The 20,750-nt window shown below is 37.9% G+C and overlaps 1 protein-coding gene across 4 annotated transcripts in view; it reads left to right on the top strand.

The window, feature by feature from the left end:
• The window catches only part of ncoa3 (nuclear receptor coactivator 3), an 83,133-nt gene that overhangs the window by 22,639 nt on the left and 39,744 nt on the right, over positions 1–20,750 (top strand). For 3 of the 4 annotated variants that reach the window (XM_062046635.1, XM_062046610.1, XM_062046621.1), the window contains exon 2: positions 14,835–14,903. The exons of the other annotated variant lie outside the window; for it this stretch is intronic. The gene's annotated coding sequence lies outside the window, so the exon portion shown is untranslated. The remainder of the gene's footprint in view (positions 1–14,834; positions 14,904–20,750) is intronic. 4 annotated transcript variants of the gene reach the window in all.

The following is a 20,750-nucleotide window of genomic DNA, read 5'->3' as shown; positions in this document are numbered from 1 at the left end:
AAATGCTTCTACTGAGGTAACATCTCTAACTTTTACCGGGAGGGCATTCCATAGTACTGGAGCCCGAACAGAAAACGCTCTATAGCCCGCAGACTTTTTTTTGGCTTTGGGAATCACTAATAAACCGGAGTTCTTTGAACGCAGATTTCTTGTCGGGACATATGGTACAATACAATCGGCGATATAGGCTGGAGCTAAACCGTGTAGTATTTTATACGTAAGTAGTAAAACCTTAAAGTCGCATCTTAAGTGCACAGGAAGCCAGTGCAGGTGAGCCAGTATAGGCGTAATATGATCAAACTTTCTTGTTTTTGTCAAAAGTCTAGCAGCCCCATTTTGTACCAACTGTAATCTTTTAATGCTAGACATAGGGAGACCCGAAAATAATACGTTACAGTAATCGAGACGAGACGTAACGAACGCATGAATAATGATCTCAGCGTCACTAGTGGACAAGATGGACCGAATTTTAGCGATATTACGGAGATGAAAGAAGGCCGTTTTAGTAACACTCTTAATGTGTGAGTCAAACGAGAGAGTTGGGTCGAAAATAATACCCAAATTCTTTACAGAGTCGCCTTGTGTAATTGTTTGGTTGTCAAATGTTAAGGTGGTAATATTAAATAGATGTCGGTGTCTAGCAGGACCGATAATCAGCATTTCCGTTTTCTTAGCGTTGAGTTGCAAAAAGTTAGCGGACGTCCATTGTTTAATTTCATTAAGACACGCCTCCAGCTGACTACAATCCTGCGTGTTGGTCAGCTTTAGGGGCATGTAGAGTTGGGTGTCATCAGCATAACAGTGAAAGCTAACACCGTATTTGCGTATGATGTCACCCAGCGGCAGCATGTAAATACTAAAGAGTGCAGGGCCAAGAACCGAACCCTGGGGGACTCCGCACATTGTAAAGGACAATGTTTTATCAACTGATTGCAATAATGTGAATTTGTTTTAACTATTAAATGAACCAAAAATATGACTTATTTTATCTTTGTGAAAATATTGGACACAGTGTGTTGTCAAGCTTATGAGATGCGATGCAAGTGTAAGCCACTGTGACACTATTGTTTATTTTATTTTATTTTTTTATAAATGTCTAATGATAATTTCAATGAGGGATTTTTAATCACTGCTATGTTGAAATTGTAACTAATATAGATACTGTTGTTAATATTCATTTTTGTTTCACTACTTTCGGTTTGTTCTGTGTCGTGTTTGTGTCTCCTCTCAATTGCTCTGTTTATTGCAGTGTTGCTGGGTCGGGTTTGGTTTTGGAATTGGATTGCATTGTTATGGTATTGCTGTGTATTGTTTTGTTGGATTGATTAATTAAAAAAAAAAAATAATCGATTTTTAAAAAAATGAAAATCGCACAAAGTGAGAATCGCGATTCGAATTCGAATCGATTTTTTCCCACACCCCTAATATAAATATATATATATATATATATATATATATATATATATATATATATATATATATATATATATATATATATATATATATATATATATATATATATATATATATATATATATATATATATATATATATATATATATATATATATATATATATATATATATATATATATATATATAATGTAGTAAGTATGGAAGTTTTTGGATTTTATTTTTTTTCAAACGGACCGTAGTTCTTCGCCGCGCTCATCTTTTCTTTTCAACACAAGTTCGTTCCTTATTTAGATGTACGGAACGAGGAACAAAAGTGCACGACTGTATAACTAAAATAAATAACAAAATATAACAAATGTGTTACTTTAAAATAGTAATTTGGTCCAATAATATTTAAATAAGAATTACTACATAACATAAATTCAACATCCTTGCACTTCTTTAGGTGCAAATATCACAGAATAACATTACAAAACATCTCTGACAAAGCATGATTGTTGTGTAAGACGTTTTTATTTTAAGTTTCCCCTAAATTAAAAAAAAACCCTGTTTTTAGGGGTGGGGTCAATATGACGTCATCACATGATTTGCTATAATTAAAGTTAAAGTACCAATGATTGTGATGCATATATTCTTTAAAAAGGCAAAATATGTGAATATACATTTAAAACAATTCTGTTATTAGGTATAGTATTAACATATATATTTTTCTTACATAGAATCGTTTTGTTCTATTTTTAAATTGTTGCTGCTTATTGTACAATGTACTTTGTTAAAAAAGGGTTTAATTTTTTTATTTTAGAGATTTGTCCAATGCTTTTAGTCACTGTTTCTGTAATAAAAACGACTGGCACCAAATCTGGCATCTATTTCTGGTAGTATTGGAGACTACTTGAGTGTAGAGACTCTCTTTAGATACTTCTGTGTGCGACGAAAAGCGGGTTGCAGAGACCCTTTCTCTGATTAGAAGCCGCCAGTGTCATCTTAAATCGTGAAGATCGCTGTCCCGCGGGTATATCGCACTGCGGCCCATAATACAGCAAATTTAAGCGTACAGCAGCACCATGAGTGAGTGGAGATTGACACATTTGATTGATGGCAACTAGTTAGCTTTATGGGCATCTCATAAACTGTATGATTGTGTGAGCTTGAAAGAAGCCAGTATTAATGTGTATTTAGTTTGGGAAGCCACTGTCTTGGGTACCCTTGGTGTAGCCTATCGTGGCAACAACATGACATTATCTCTTTAAAGGTGGGCTTTATCATGCACTTTCTTGGGATTTTTATTTGTGGCAAACGCTCTCAATGACCAATGTTGACCCACTGACAAGTTATGTCAGACAACTAACATTGAATGTTTTTATATGTTGTTGCTCATTTAAATGTTGCATCACATGACCACAGCAGCTGCTAACAGCAAAAATGATGGTGTGTGGCCTGTCGAATATTGTCTATGTGAGCAAAGTCAACATTTTTTAGAATGAAAAACACTGTTTGGCAACATGAACACGCCAATACAAAAATGGACTACTACAGATTAGGGATGTACCAATCCAGGTTTTTGCACTTCCGATCCGATATCGATATTGTTTTTGCACTTCCGATCCGATACAGATACTGACCGATACTGGCCTATCCGAGCATGTATTATTTAGCCTACTTAGTTGTCAGAATCATGTTGAAAAGGGTTGATAACAACTAGCCAGCTGAATTAGGGGAGTTTGAATAATACACTATGGTTGGTAACAAGAAACTGACCTGTTTATTCAAGGATAAACACAAAATAGACAAAATTATACATGACAAGCAGAAATGGCATCATTGAACTAGGGCTGGGTGATATGGCCTTTTTTTAATATTGCGATATTTTAAGGCCATATTGTGATACACGATATATATCTCAATATTTTGCCTTAGCCTTGAATGAACACTTGATGCATATAATCACAGCAGTATGATGATTCTATGTGTTTTGATTGATTGATTGAGACTTTTATTAGTAGGTTGCACAGTGAAGTGCATATTTCGTACAATTGACCACTAAATGGTAACACCCGAATAAGTTTTTCAACTTGTTTAAGTCGGGGTCCACTTAAATTGATTCATGATACAGACATATACTATCAGATATATACTATCATCATAATACAGTCATCACACAAGATAATCACAGTGAATTATTTACAATATTTATAATCCGGGTGTGGAGGGGGCGCCGGATTTAAGTGTCAAAAAGACAGCCAAAAGAGTTTGATATGAGAATTAATCTAAAGTTAACATATAGGGTAGAAATGCACCCATTTACAGGAAATGTAGTCTTGATTTTCAAAATGTTCTTTCACGGCTTGCATGTCTACATTAGAACATTCTTCTTCATAGTGCATTAATATATGCTACTTTTAAACTTTCATGCAGAGAAGGAAATCACAACTAAAAAAATCACTAATTTTTTCATAAGGTGTTGATGTGGAAATGTTTGCCTCGGCATTTTGATGGTGTGGGCGTGTGGCACCGAATGGAGATAAGCGTCTCGACAGACGTTACAATATTTGAACAATGATGACGAAAACTGTTTTCTCTGTCGTGTCCGTGTGTCGAAAATTGTTATGCGGTTATTTTGTTATTTGATTTTGTGCGTGGCATATAATTGTTAAGCGCAGAGGACGCTTGAGCAGTGCGCAATTGCACAGGCGTGCACCTTAGAGGGAACGTTGCTCGCACGGCTGCGCTAGCATCACAGCTAACGTTAGCCGTTCTGCTACCTCTCTGCTGGGAGAGGGTGTATACGTATGTGACGTATGACGTGACAGTATGTGACGTGTGTAAGAAGGTGCGCTTGCTGTCTGTGAGAGGGAGACACAGAAAAGAGTGAGAAGAGCAAGTCGTGTAATGCCAGCAGCGAAAAGCAACTGCGTGAGAATCCACAGACCTGTGGATGTGTTGAAGGTGTGCTGGAAAATGCGTAACGGGAATTTTTTTTTAAACTGGATCTGGATCGGCATTTTCCCGTGCCTTGCCGATACGCATTTTTTGGCAAATATCGGCGGCCGATCCGATCCAAATATTGGATCGGGACATCCCTACTACAGATACACCACTTATTTCCATAGCACTATTGTCATATTAATTATAGCTAGGGATGGCAATTGAAAAGCTTTTTACGGTTCCGATTCCATTTTTGATTGTGTTTAAAGGTTCGTATTTTTCTCGATTCTCTTATTGATTCTCATTTGGATAAAAGGATAGCAAACAAGTTGATTAGCATCAATCGTGTTTAGTTTAGCAAAAAACATGAGAATACAAACACAACAGTGAGATCTTAGGAGACCCACAGCCTCGATAGGTGCCAGAAAAAAATATTTAATTTGGAACTATATCATAATAAGATATTCTACTGTAATAATAAACAAAATAGAACAAATAATTCTGTAACACAAAAATGTTAACATCCATCCATCCATTTTCTACCGCTTGTCCCTTTTGGGGTCGCGGGGGTTGCTGGAGCCATCTCAGCTGCATCCGGGCGGAAGGCGGGGTACACCCTGGACAAGTCGTCCCCTCATCGCAGGGCCAACACAGATAGACAGACAACATTCACACTCAAATTCACACACTAGGGCCAATTTAGTGTTGTCAATCAACCTATCCCCAGGTGCATGTCTTAACAACAAAATGTTAACATTTTTCAAACAGAAATGAAAAGTATTCCTTTTAAAATATGTACAGTATGTACAATATATATGCTGAGTGCTCAACAGTAAGTACAACTATGTTAGCCAAAGACAAATACAAGCAAGTCAATTAGAACTGTACACTGTGCAATTTTTCAACCACCAGGTATGAAAATTAACCCTTATTTTGCAGAAAATTAAGAATGTCTGCATACGCAATATTTCTGACTAATCACAGTGACTCCAGCTGTGGAGAACACCTTAGGAAGGAGGCATGCAAACTGCCGGCCAGACGGCATCATCATGCGATGCATGAAAAACATTAATTTTACGTAACAGTTAATAACATATTTTGGTATGATAGGCAGATTAGCAGACGACTTGCTGACTTTGTTGCCGCTGCTGGTGGTGATTCACTTGCGTCTTGAAGGGGATTGAAAACGTGTCATCAGTTCAATGTTATCACGTGCTGTGTCTGCCAATGTTTCTGCTCGTATTTTCTCAATTTGATGCAATATTCAATTTGCAAGTATTGCAATTTGCCCTGTTTTCCTTTCTCGTAAATAATTCCAACGTTTGTGCTGCTGATCGGCGCCGTGCATGGTGACGTCATGCGTGCCCACAGGCATCAATTAGGGAATTGCTAACAAAACTGTCAAATGATTCCCAGGGATCAAAACCCTGGGAGCCGGTCCTCAACAGGAACCGGTTTTCGTTTACCATCCCTAATTCTAGGTTTTGCTTCTTTGATTTAGCAACCGTGCTAATATTGAGGTTGATTATATCCTTGATAAGTGGTACAGTTCATAAAATAAAAAAACGGAAGTCTTTCTGCATATTGTTTTTGAACTTGATAACCTATAAGCTCATATTGGTTAGTGTAATTTTTTTTTTACTTCTCTCTGTTATTTAAGTGGCACAAATTGGTTTACAATACGTTGCCTTGTTTCTTGTGCCCTAAAGGCTTCTAAATCCTATGTTTTGTGCCTTGATGTGATTTTTTTGTTGTTAGTTTTTTAAGGGTTGTAGTTGTGTGCATTCACATGCACCCCAGTTTGTTTTAGGCGGGTCCATGTTTATTGTTGGCCTACTAGCCATTGTCTCAGAGAGCTCAAGTTTCAGGCTTTTATTTCTACTGAACAGGAATGTGCTTCACTATTCTAGCCATGTTTGTGTGACACTGTTGCTGTTCTGAACTTTAGAGGCAACTTAAACCAAAACCTTTTTGAATAAAAGTGCCTAAAAACTGCCAGTTTGAGGCTTGCCTTGTCATTTTTGTGAGCAAAAACACACATGGTTATAAACAGGTTTCAGAGTTGAACTTTATGAATACCGGTGTTATTGTTCTTGTATAAACACTGAAAGACTCAACTTTTTTGAAGCGTAGGACAAGTGTGAATACTACATTCAAGAATGATGGAAACCAGGATTGAGGTTGCGCGTGCTGTTTAAGATAATGTGCTTGATAACGCTTGTCCACTGAAGGGTACATTTTCTGTTATCAGCAGAGAATCAGTGCGCACCACAGATTTGTTATTTAGGCATAATTATTAACCTGAAATTGGTACAAGACATGACATAGAATTTCTAAAATATATGCTCCTGAACAACAAGTAATACATTTTGTGTTTGTGCTGAGTTGTCACCAAAAAAGACAAAGAAAAACAAGAAGGGTGAATATAACGTTTTATATTCTGGAGTTAAATCAACGTTAACTATGCACAAGAGACAATGTCTATTATAGACAAATCCATTTTGTTTCTCCCCATTATTTGTCTTGCACCTCCAGTAGCAAGTGCAATAATGGGTTTATCATCTTCTCTTTTTGACACACAATACTGACATTTTGCTACATAATCAATATTAAGAAACATGATTGACAAAAAACCCAATTTGGAATTTAGACATATTTTGAGTGGAAAATATGCCTTAAAAGTGTCCACAAGCGTGCAGTTAAAACCTTCATGTGTGACATTGCGCGAAAAGGTGTAACTTCAGCAATTGCACGCACAACCTCACTAGAGCTCAGTTCAGCTAGCACCAATATATTATCTCTGTGCAAGTCCGTCCATCCATCCATTTTCTACCGCTTGTCCCTTTAGTAAGTAATGTTGCAATGGAAGTTGCTGCTCACACTGGCTGCAAGTTGGCTAACGCATAATTAGTTGAGAGACGTGCGTTGGTGCCAAGGCAACAGGAGATCATGTGACGTTGGCCAAGAGTTGGGCAGAAGGCAGCGCAGTGAGTGACTGTTTACACTGCAGGCCAAAGTGGACCAAATCAGATTTTTTCGAAATAATAATTTACAAGTAAAATGTGATCTTTATCAGACTTTAGTATAAACGCATACAGTCCCAATGTTGCCCCAATGTGGCCTCGGCGTTACTTGCATTCAAAAAAGTGACGACAAAGGAAGTGGACCAGATTCAGTAAATTAACAAGGAAGTCACTACTGTTCCTATTTGTTACCCAACACGCCTTAAAAATATGTGTGTTTTTAAGTGAAAATAAATTAAAGTAATAGAATTTATGAATGGATACATGTACGATAATATATTTCAGAGGGTTGTAATATTTTTATGGCTGTTAAATAGAGGAAATACGGACATCAGCGTGGATCTATGCTAGCTTTTGTTTTTGAATTCTCTTATGTAAAGAATTTACACAATGCACGTAACATGTCAGCAAATACGCCACAGTGTACATGTCATTTCCGGTCCTTCATCAATCACTATTTCTTCTGAAACATAGTATATTTCGTGTATGTATATGGGTATGTATGGGTATTAATGTGTATATGTGTATATATAAATATATATACTGTATATGTATATGTGTACATTTGTATGTGTATGAATATTTGTACAGGTATATGTGTAAATATACTGTATGTGTATTAATATGCGTATGTATATGTGTACAGATATGTGTATGTATATATGTACAGGTATGTGTATGTATTTATGTACCGTATTTTTCGGAGTATAAGTCGCTCCGCAGTATAAGTCGCACCGGCCGAAAATGCATAATAAAGAAGGAAAAAAACATATATAAGTCGCACTGTAGTATAAGTAGCATTTTTGGGGGAAATTTATTTGATAAAACCCAACACCAAAAATAGACATTTGAAAGGCAATTAAAAATAAATAAATAAAGAATAGTGAACAACAGGCTGAGTAAGTGTACGTTATATGACGCATAAATAACCAACTGAGAACGTGCCTGGTATGTTAACGTAACATATTATGGTAAGAGTCATTCAAATAACTATAACATATAGAACATGCTATACGTTTACCAAACAATCTGTCACTCCTAATCGCTAAATCCCATGCAATCTTATATGTCAAGTCTCTTACGTGAATGAGCTAAATAATATTATTTGATATTTTACGGTAATGTGTTAATTTCACACATAAGTCGCTCCTGAGTATAAGTCGCACCCCCAAACTATGAAAAAAACTGAGACTTATAGTCCGAAAAATACGGTGTATATATATATATATATATGTATGTATGTATGTATGTATGTATATATGTTGGGCCGTTCAAAAGTTTGGGGTCACCCAAACAATTTTGTGGAATAGCCTTCATTTCTAAAAAACAAGAATAGACTGTCGAGTTTCAGATGAAAGTTCTCTTTTTCTGGCCATTTTGAGCGTTTAATTGACCCCACAAATGTGATGCTCCAGAAACTCAATCTGCTCAAAGGAAGGTCAGTTTTGTAGCTTCTGTAACGAGCTAAACTGTTTTCAGATGTGTGAAAATGATTGCACAAGGGTTTTCTAATCATCAATTAGCCTTCTGAGCCAATGAGCAAACACATTAGACCATTAGAACACTGGAGTGATAGTTGCTGGAAATGGGCCTCTATACACCTATGTAGATATTGCACCAAAAACCAGACATTTGCAGCTAGAATAGTCATTTACCACATAAGCAATGTATAGAGTGTATTTCTTTAAAGTTAAGACTAGTTTAAAGTTATCTTCATTGAAAAATAAGGACATTTCAATGTGACCCCAAACTTTTGAACGGTAGTGTATATTTACACACACATGTATATATATGTATGTTTGTATACATGTATGTGGATGTATGTGTTATATGTTATATATATATAAAATATATATTATATATGTTTTGTTGTATCTGTAATATATATATAATTATAGTTGTATATGTAATATATGTTATATATTACATACAGCTTATTTGCACACTTTTAACTAGTGATAATTCGGCCGCCGAAAAAGGTTTGCTCACCGAAAGTTGCAATCCGGTTGCATTCTGGTCACATTTCAGTTTCGACTGCGGTCACATTTGAAAAGTTCAGATTTGGACTACCTCCTGATGTAGCCCAATTTTATTACAGTAAGGCCCAATCCCAATACACCCCCTCGTCCTACTTTTTAGCCCTATCCCTACATTTTGCGCGTTCCAATGAAGGTAGTGGTGTCCCAATGACTCTTTACATGTAGGGATAATGGGCAGAACGAGGAGTAGGGTGTATGAATCTAGCCCTTCAGAGTGAGGCATTTCAGATGCTGACTCGCTCAGGTAGGGCCAGAGTAATATGCACAATTTCTGCATATGTTATAATATGTAACATGCTAGTTTGGAACCTTAGTTTGTAATGTTAGCCAGCTAGCCATGCTAACTAGCGTTATGCTAAAATACTAAATGATAATACTAAAATACTAAAACATTAAAGCTTGCAAATGTGAAAACATTAACATTACACACCTTCAAAAAATTCACAAGAGACAACAGTCGTAAATGGCGGCTTCTTCTCTGTGTAGTTCTTGGTTAATTCATCAACCGAAGCATGATGCATGTTTTAAGAAAAAAACAACCTCAGCCCTTAACTTCACTGCTGTCGGGTTTGCTGTGTAATGGTGGGACTGTAGGGTTGTACAGTTCACTGCTACTAATAAAGTACTGTGGTATTAATCCACATGTACTGCCGTGCGGCGGTGACGTTGCTGATTCGAGGCACGGTGCAATCCTGTGTCAAAACACACACACTGAGCACCTTCAATCATAATAATCGTCCGAAGGAATGATGACAAAATAACAGCAAGTTTACCGGTTTATAAAAAGGGTGTGTGAAAGGCAATATGACGGTATTTGGGCTTCAGAACTATCAATAAAGATGACGCTTTAAACACGAAAGAGTCGTGCTGCTAGCGCTGATTCAAAACATGTCTCGCCAGATGTGTCAATACTGCATTACCACCGTTGCTACAAATTAAGGTAAACATTTAAATAACAAACATTCAGACCTGCACAATGAGTTTAAAGAGTGCCAGGTAATATAGTTAACAGCTTCCCCTGTGCACTTATACAGTAGATACAAGACACGCACAACAGCTTGTTGACTTGTTGAAAATTATTAGAGCAGTCCAAAACTCCCATGTAATGTGAAATAATGCAAGTGAATTGACTGAATTTCGTAACAAATTCTCACTGTTTCATTTGTGTTTTATCTTTAACAATGTGTGTTTACCTGCTACTTGTCTCATCTGTGTATTTTTCGCCTTGTTTTCAGTGTTTACTGAGTATTTTATGTCTTAAAGCACAGCTCAATATTGGCAACCATAAATCATGAAGCATTTAATACAATGTCAATAAAGCTTTCTATTCTATTCTAACCTAATTCTAGATTATGGCAGACTTGATCTAATATGTAAAATAATTGTTAACTGTTGTTTGAGTTCAATAGGAGAAGCCCATGTGTTTATTGTGCTTTTCATATTAATTGCAATCTTTTAAAATCGTTCTTTGTGTGCAATAGGAAACATATGTTTAATCATAATTTTTATCTTAAATGTTCTGTTAAAATGCCCTTTATTTTGAAAAGTATTGAAATACATAACTATATACATTGTGGTACCAAAATATTGGTGTCGGTACAACTCTAGGTGAGACGTATGTGCAAACGTAACTACGTAGTCGCTTACGTGCCCGAACGTAAACTATGCAGTGACGTAGCAAGTTGTGTCCCAATTCCTAGGGAAGATTACAACGCTCTACCCCTTTTTACTTAATTTGGAGGGTGTAGTGGTAGCGGGTGAGGGCTAGTGGTAGCAAGTGACGGCTAGTGGTAGTGAGTGACGGCTAGTGGTAGCGAGTGAGGGCTAGTGGTAGTGAGTGAGGGGGTGTATTGGGATTAGGCCTAAGTATGTTTATCCTAAACATTCTATGCCACTTCATTTTACACACTATTATTTTTAAGCCTTTTTTGGACATATTACTACAATAATATCATCCTGTGATGTTTGATCCCTAGTTAACACTTATAACCATATCATTAATGTTTGGTTAATATTCAGGTCAAGAGATGTAAATGGTGTATTTTTAGCAGGTTTTAGATGGTTATTTAGAGGTCTACGCAGGTAAATTAAAGGAGCCCCCATTGATTGAATTGTTAGTGGAGTTTTTAAAAATGTATTTAATTACCATCTCCAATGCATAAAAGAGAAAAACACATATGTGTTCCTGTCTTACATAGGGATTGTGAAAGATAGACAGCACATCGCTTTCCAATTTTTGCGTATGTCCAGTATGACTGATCTGCTGATATGGTCAAAGTGATGTCATCCGACCCCAAATCTACGGAAATTGCCGAAATTATTCGGAGGAGCGGAATATTCAAAATGGTCGTCTGAAATTGTGGCATTTTGTGATGTTTAGACCAGTGTTTTTCAACCACTGTGCCGCGGCACACAAGTGTGCCGTGAGATACAGTCTGGTGTGCCGTGGGAGATTATCTAATTTCACATATTTGGGTTAAAAATTTTTTTTGCAAACCAGTAATTATAGTCTCCAAATTATGTGTTGTTGTTGTTGAGTGTCGGTGCTGTCCAGAGCTCGGCAGAGTAACCGTGTAATACTCTTTCATATCAGTAGGTGGCAGCCGGTAGCTAATTGCTTTGTAAATGCAGGTAAAAAGGTGTCTTATGCTTAAACCAAAAATAAACAAAAGGTGAGTGCCCTTAAGAAAAGGCATTGAAGCTTATAGGGAAGGCTATGCAGAACGAAACTAAAACTGAACTGGCTAGAAAGTAAACAAAAACAGAATGCTGGACAACAGCAAAAACTTACTGTGGAGCAAAGAGGGTGTCCACAATGTACATCCGAACATGACATGACAATCAACAATGTCCCCACAAAGAAGGATAAAAACAACTGAAATATTATTGATTGCTAAAACAAAGTAGATGCTGGAAATATCGCTCAAAGGAAGATATGAAGCTGCTACAGGAAAATACCAAAACAAAACAAAAAAAGCCACCAAAATAGGAGCGCAAGACAAGAACTAAAACACTACACACAGGAAAACAGCAAAAAAAGCCTCCAAATAAGTCATGGCATGATGTGACAGGTCATGAGAGTACACCTACTTTGAGACAAGAGCTATAGATGCATGCTTGGTTATGTTTTAAAGTCATATCCAACAATTGCGACAATGACTTTTAACTGTCAACTGAGTTTATGGTTTCTGCTGGTGGTGTGCCTCCGGATTTTTTTAACGCAAAAAATGTGCCTTGGCTCAAAAAAGGTTGAAAAACACTGGTTTAGACAGTGTTTTCACATACTTTGCCAATTGGAAATACAATTAGATATGTTTTAACGGATACAATGAAACAATTCAGCCTATAAAGGCGACTTGTTTTTCCATTATACTGGTACTTTAAATGAGGCTTTCTCCAGGCAAACCTGTTCACACTGGATTGAAAGTGTACAAGTCGATTGCAAAAATGGCTAGTAGATTTTTAATTTTGAAATCATTATTCATGACTTGAGTTTGTATAAAATAACCATCTTGATCTCAGTTAAGAGCCGTATTGCTTTTTCCGTCCCCCATTTTCACACTACTCTTTATCCTACAAAGTCTGTATTAACTCCTGCCCTTACTCTTAGAATATATTTTGTGGTAAAGTACCAAAGGACTAAAGTAATATCAGGGAATTAAAAAAAAACAACTTCAAATATTGTGTGAGTGAGTTGGCAATGAATATTGTCCAGAAGTTATTTCGTTTTTACAAAAAAATCAACGTTTTTCTCAGTGTTGAATTATTTAGCTGTGTCATGAGCACAGCAGCAGATCCACAATTACGAATGATCTGATCAGTGGTTTGTGTTGAAGACTTGGGTTAATCATGTTCTAATGTTTATGGTGATGACTGAGATACTGTAAATTGATGGTAATATACTCGATTTATAGTCCGGTTTTATAAAAAACACATTCAGCTCTGTTTAGTATGCCCTGCCATCAGTTTAACACGCGAAGTCCCAGAGAAGGGTCAATTGACATTTTTACCTAGAAAACACACAAGAGGGTCATTTGACCCCTAGTCCCCCCTGTGGACACTCCTTTTGTTATGAAAATGTGGCTGTTAGTGGCACACGGCAGGGGGCCACTTGAGCCTGTGTGGGGGAGGGGACCTTACAGCTCAAGCTTTAGTTCTGAGGTAGGTTGTGTGTGTTTTTGCAAGGATCAACAGAATGAAGGGATCAACACTCTGACATTTATTGTTAAAAAAAATACAAAACAAAACATATTTACAAAGAATGAAAAAGCAACTGTTTTCCCAGTTTTGGTGTGGAGGGTTGTTGCAGAAGCAATTGTTATTTTTGTGTGCCAAAAATAGTTTAAAAAAAAAAATTTACAAAGAAAAAAGCATATTTACAAAGAATGAAAAACCATGTCCATGTAAACGTGACTGACATACATTTGAGCAGTCACTCACAATCCTGGCACTGCCATTGCTCCTTTCGGCATTTCCCACATGTATAATTGTTCTGTCTACCTAGACAAACTGCCCCTAACAGCCTCATTACCATAACAAAATGAGTGATTAGTGTATTCGGGAAAAGCGTCGGGCCAAATGACCCCTCTCTGGGTCTTCTAGGTAGACAGAAAAATGCTGGGACTTCTAGTGTTAAAACCATGGTTTGATATAAGAATCTGCCAAGGCTCAATGGTTGGCAGTAAAATGATAGCGTGAGTGTGATCCTAAAGGCGAGTCCTCATAGTATTTGGGTCAGGATTCGGACAAATCCCTTCATACTAGCATGTGGTCTGAAATATAGTGCAAATCACTTTCTTGAAATGGGATAACTGTACACAGACATTTGGGAGCAGCTTGATATTGTCTTGTTTGTGTTATCGGTGTTACAACCTAAACTTATAGAAGGTCAGTAAAGCTTTGACGCCTTGTTTACGAGCATGTTTTCCAGTGGCGAATACTGCTTGTGAAGGTAGTAATATGGGACACTTGGGGATAGGCTGGTTGGAAGACATTGGTTTGAAATAAAACGTTTTTTGTAATTCAGACTTTTCCAACACTGTAGGAGTAATTAAGTATAGGAGTTATGAAGTATTTCTGCTTGCTAAACGTCTTATGGCCAAAGCATGAGGAGACAGCAGAATGAATCTTAACAACCAGCCTGATAAAAACAGTATGCAAATAGGCTGGATGAAATGGCAGTGGGCACACTTCCAGGAAAGGGAAGTGATGACGCAGTGGAACAAGCTGAGCAACGACGAAAACAGGATGCAACTTATTGTGGCTTTCTTACTAAATTTAAGAAATAATTTATTAACATGAATTTCTGTATAGCCAAATAATTATATTATGTTGCAATGCTGTTATAAAATGCATAGAGTAAACTTAATTGAGATGATGTTCTGCATTCATTTGAGATGTTTTGCCTTCATGGTTTTGTATATTTTTTTCAGGAGATGACCACACACTGAAGTTACCCAGGAAACCTGGGTGGCGCTTGACTGGGAATTTTACATAACAAGGTAGGTAGGCATACACTATATCACAAGTATCATCAAGCAGGTACACAAGTGCTGCAACTAACGAGTAATTTTGTCAATCGACTATCTTAAAGACTAGTTGACTAACTGGATTATTAACACGTATTCAGTGGCGCTTATTTAACCATGGGCTTTTAAATTCAGCTTGAGATATTTCAGGCATGTGCTAACTAAGAATGAAGGCAGTAAAGGTGACTACTTTAACTAACTGTGCTGCTCACTAGGCTGCTAGAAAAATAAAAAATTACTAGGAGTGTGGAAATCACGTATTTTGTTAGCAAACATACATCAGAAAAAGAGCAGCGGCTCGGAAGTGTAAAAAAAAAACGGGGCTCCCGGTGTCTGCTGGCCGATGAGGTTTAGTGTCTTCAGCGATCATCATCGTCGTCATTGCCATGAGGAAATTGCAGATATTTTTGGCCATTTGGTTCGTTTCTGGCGGCTTTTTTGCACTTTTTTGACGCAGCGAATAGCTTTGGGTGGCTGCAGGTGTATGTATTTGTTTTCTGGACACCGTCATGGTGATGGTTACAGCATTTCGGGGTGGCTAGTGATGTTTGGCAGCACGGTGGGACAGAGGAGCATTTCAGGGTGGCTAGTGATGTTTGGCAGCACGGTGGAACAGAGGTTAGTGCATGTGCCTCACAATACAAAAGTCCTGGGTTCGATCCCCGGGCTCGGGGTGTTTCTGTATGGAGTTTGCATGTTCTCCCCGTGACTGCGTGGGTTTTCCTCCAGGTATTCCGGCTTCCTCCCACCTCCAAAGACATGCACCTGGAGATAGGCTGATTGGCAACGCTAACGTGGCTCGAGTGTGAATGTTGTCTATCTGTGTTGGCCCTGCGATAAGGTAGCGACTCGCCCAAATGCAGCTGATATAAACTCGACACCCCCCGCAAACTCGAAAGGGACACGCGGTAGAAAATGGATGGATGGATAGTGATGTTTGTTACGTTGAAGGAGTCCCGCATAATTGACGCCGTGTTTGTTTACATTTTAAGCTCTGGTAAGCTCAGGGGAAGTTTAGAAAGTTAGAATTAATTTCTTCACACTAAACCACCTACAGCACAGTATGGGTAAAATCGCTTCATTGGAGCATGTTTGTTTGTTTTTCAATTGGTTATTGGAGCTATTCTTCGGATTTAGAGTGTGACGTCATATCTAATATCGGTCTGATAATTATCGTACATCCCTATTTTTTTTTCATTATTTTTATAACAAAGTAATCTAGGTTCCTCAAAAACAAAAGTGATGCCTTTAGAAAGTTGCACACATGTATGTAGAGAAAGTTTAGCTGGGGTATTTTGGCTAAAATGATAGTTTAGTTGAGTTATTTTTTGCACAACTCTGTTCCGAGTGGTAGAGGTGGGAATCCTTGGGCACCTCCCGATTCGATTACAATTAGGATTCAGGATCCACGATTTTATTAAAAATCGATTATTGATGCATCTTTAATTCATGTATATTCATGCAGTTAAAAAATTTTTTCCCCGTTTCACTAAATAAGGGTTTATCACTTGCAACTTTTAAAAACAGTGCATTTGTAATAATAAACAGTGAAGTTAATTCCCACTTTTTCTAAATTAATGGAAATGTGTGTAAAAGTATAAGAGCCCTATAATAAAGGAGCTTGTCGGATCTCTCTGTGAGGTTGCTCACTGCAGTCAGCCAAATTTTAGAACTGCCTGCATTACTTTATTCACATTAAATAGATCAATTATGGACGTTTACAAATGGATTTTATAATCGTCCATGTCCGAATTGCGATGCATCTAAAAATCGATTTGCCCCACCAGATGTCCTGTACGCCTCCACTTTAAATGCTTCCGCATCACAGACGTACTACCATGAAAAGCAAGGTCCACTTTGCAAATTGAGAAGTTATTTGTGTCTTTGACATGTTTAATACTTTCAATGTTTTTGCTTACAGTGATGTTACAGTGGACGCAGACATTTTTGTCTTCCTGTTGCTTGCTCACACTAACTTGTGCATGTTGGTTTGCGGGCAGAAAAACACAAGCAATGACGTCACCAACTATTTTGACTATTTTACAAAATTTTTTATTTTTTTAAAGATTAAAGATTAAAGTACCAATAATTGTCACACACACACTAGATGTGGTGAAATTTGTCCTCTGCATTTGACCCATCCCCTTGGGGAGCCGCGCCCGGGAATCATTTTGGTGATTTAACCCCCAACTCCAACCCTTTGTTGCTGAGTGCCAAGCAGGGAGGTTATGGGCCCCATTTTTATAGTCTTTGGTATGACTTTGCTTCTGACTACAAAGTTGACCAATTTTTGCACCCCTGGAGTACTGTACAACTCTCACCCCCTTTTAGACTATAATGACAGTTTTTTTTCTCAGTCATTTTCCAGTGAATACTGGCTAATGAAGCTGTACACTGGCTACTCTGAAAATCTATAATAAAATTTGAAACAGACCAATTCTTTTATCAACAAGCGTGACATCATGGCTTGTGTTTTTTGAGACGGAAACGAACATGTGCGAGTCTGCCTGCAGCCACTAACAACACAGCGTGAAAACATTGAAAATATGGGAACATTTCATCCTAAACCTGTCAAAGACATGAATAATTTGCTCAATTTGCAAAGCAAAGCTTGCTTTTCATGGCAGTACGTGTGTCATGCTTAGCATTGAAAGTGAAGGCATGTTGGACATCTGGAGGATGCGGTCTTGTACTCTACTTGTCTCTGTTGTCAGATAGCTTCTTAGCAAGCTAAATATCTAACAACAGGGAGTCATTTGTGTGGGGAAAAATGGCTTTAATAAAAAATGGAATGTCACAGATGAAGAATTTATAGATTCATGGCTAAATCCTCCTATTATCCAGATGAGAGGTATGATTTATAATCTAGAATAACTTTGACGAGCCGAGACATGATGCAGCAGCAGGACATCGGCTGGCTCAATGCTACAGCATAAGCTATAGTTAGCTCTCTGTTATCAATGCGCCACTAAAATACTTTGTCTGCATTAGCGCTGATATAAAACAACATCGATAATATTCGGTTGATATTCAGGTCACGATATGTAAATAGAAAATTTTTGGTAAGTTTTGTATGGTTATTTAGAGGGTTTTGTTGGTGGAATAGAGTGTCCCCTTTGACTCCATTGTTAGTGTACTTTTTATTTTTATTTTAGGACTTAGACTGCATAAAAAAACTTGTGTTCTTGTCTTACATAAGGATTGTGAATAATAGACAGCACATCTCTTTCTATTTTTTGCATATTTTCAGTATGACTAATCTGCTAATATGGTCAGTGCGCAGAAGCGTTCCCATCGTGACGTCAGCTGACCCTGAATCTATGGAAATTGCCGAAAACATTCGCAGCGGATATTCAAAATGGCCGTCTGAATTTGTGACATTTTTGATGTTTAGATGGTATTTTCACATGGAAATACAATTGGATATGGTTTAACAGATGCATTGAAACACATAAGTATATACATTTTGCAAAGATTATACCCAAGTGGAGCTGGGATAGTCTCCAGCCACTCCCGTGACCTCGTGACGGACAAGCAGTAGAAGATGGATGGATTTTTGACAGACCATCTTCAAGCCGGTTCTGACCGTCTCCTAACGATGCACCGTTTTGTGGGCGGTCTTATTTACGTGCCTCCACTTTGACTGCATATTTTCCCCCCGTCAGCCATGTTGTAGTTTTTAGTACATTATATCGAGTCTACTGACTGAAGTAAGAACTATATGCTACTTTGTAGTGGAAATGGCAACAGCGGAGGATGCATGTGCATGTACAAGCGAGTTTGCCCCACAACAAGAGGATAGAGAAGAAGACGACACTCATTGACTACAACGTCGGACGAGAATGGCGGACTCGCGTAACACTCTTAGGGTAAATCTCTACCATATGTGGAGATATCCGCAGACGTCACAAATGCCTCCATGGTTTGATTTCAGATTTTCAGTACTTAGCGGATTCCAAATACACAAAACCGGTAACAAATGGTTAGAAAAGTTGGTTTCGCATAATAGGTCCCCTTTAGCTATAATTTTAGCCAAAGTCTGTCAGTTAAATTTTGCCTATATACCCGTGTACCGCTTGTCACACACATTATCAGAAAATGCACAGTAGATAGCTTAGGTGTTTTGTTTTGCCTGTCCTTGCTTTTAAATGAACAGAAGTTTACATTTTTCTGACAGCCTAATGAGCAGCACAGTTACAGTGTGAATAAATATTTCTGAATGAAATGTCGCTTCATAATTTGATTAGCTACCAATCTTTAAGATAGTTGATGACCAGTTAAAGTTAGTTGTTACCTGCAGCCCTACTCTGAAGTATATCCAAGTTATTGTCCATTGTATTGTTCTTTGAGAAGAACCTGACCTATTGCAATAATTTATTGCTGGATTGGCTGCTGTGTACTACCTGGGTGTTTATTTTTACACATAATTTTCATTTTCAATGCTAAAACTTTTCCCTAGGACCGGAATAGAAAATACTACTAGCTATGCAATTCCCTGTTCTCAGAAAGGCTCCCAGTCACAGTCCTGCCAGCTCTGCTGTTTCTCTGTCTCAGGATGTGATGCTGTCTATGTTTTGATGTCATGTTTCTCCATTGCTGCAGAGGTGAGCCTCAGGACAGAAACCAGGAAGGAAGGAAGGAAAGAAAAAAGAGGCAGGCAGTCAAAGCCAGAGCAGGACAGGATAATTTAGTGTCGAGTGGTGAACGATAGACGAGCAAGCAGATTTATAGCATGGGTTACGACTGTAGAGACTAAACACTTTTCGACTAGATAACACTGGCAATAGTTGTGTATAGTGATGTTAGTAGTTGCAATGGTGGGGAACATACTCACGTGATTGCAACCCACCTATAAAGGCAGAGCAATATTCATACTTTCATCTGCCAAGAAAGTATATTGTGTGTCTACAAATTAGGGTTGGGTATTGAGTATCGAGTATCGATTGGAACCGGGACTAACTTTCCGATTCTCCCGGTATCGTTCAAAAGTTTAAATTTCGATTCCTATTTTCGATAGCCAGTCCGCCGACCGGAAAGGGAAAAAAATAAATAAATAAATAAAATGTCCGCCGAACTGGAAGAAGAAGCCGCTGAGCACCAACGAAGAAGCGCCCACCGCCGGAAGTGTTAGCATAGCCGAACGAGTCAGTCAAGCTCAAGCATGGATAGCGGGCGTCAGCGGTCGAAAGTGTGGCTTTACTTTACAAAAAAAAATGAAATAACCGCGAAATAACAGAGCTCCATGTCCATCAAGAAACGAGTGGAGAGAGAGCTGCAGATGTACCAGGACGTTCCACGGATACTTATGTCTGACGACCCTGCTGCATGGTGGTGGTCTGGTGGAACCAACAAAAGACTTATCCTTTGCTGTCAGATCTAGCTTTCTCCTATTTATGCGTTCAAGCTTCTTCCACACCCAGCGAACGTGTATTTTCCACAGCAGGAGACACTATCTGTCCAGAACGCTCACGCATCCTGCCTGAGAAGGCGGATATGGTCATTTTCCTAAACAAGAACTGTCTCTGATTTTATACTGTACCTGCTGCTAATCTGGACTGGGTTTTGCAAGTTGTTTCTTATTGTTTATTTGCTTTTCTGCACCAGGTTAGCCCATCAGTGGGAGCACGGTAACATTTTTAAGTACCTGCAGCATCATACACTTGTGTGTGTAAATGTGTTTTCATGAGGTTTTCAAAATAAAGTTCTCTTGAGGAAAGTGTACCCCTGGAAAATGTATTCATAATTTATAATATTTATATTCAAGTTCATAGATTTGATATTTATATTCTAGTTGAAAACAGCCCAGTGAGGAATTTATAG

This window comes from Entelurus aequoreus, linkage group LG01, assembly GCF_033978785.1.
Source record: "Entelurus aequoreus isolate RoL-2023_Sb linkage group LG01, RoL_Eaeq_v1.1, whole genome shotgun sequence".
Taxonomy (NCBI): Eukaryota; Metazoa; Chordata; class Actinopteri; order Syngnathiformes; family Syngnathidae; genus Entelurus; species Entelurus aequoreus.
Note: the sequence above shows the minus strand (reverse complement) of the source record. Positions and strands in the feature narration are given on the sequence as shown.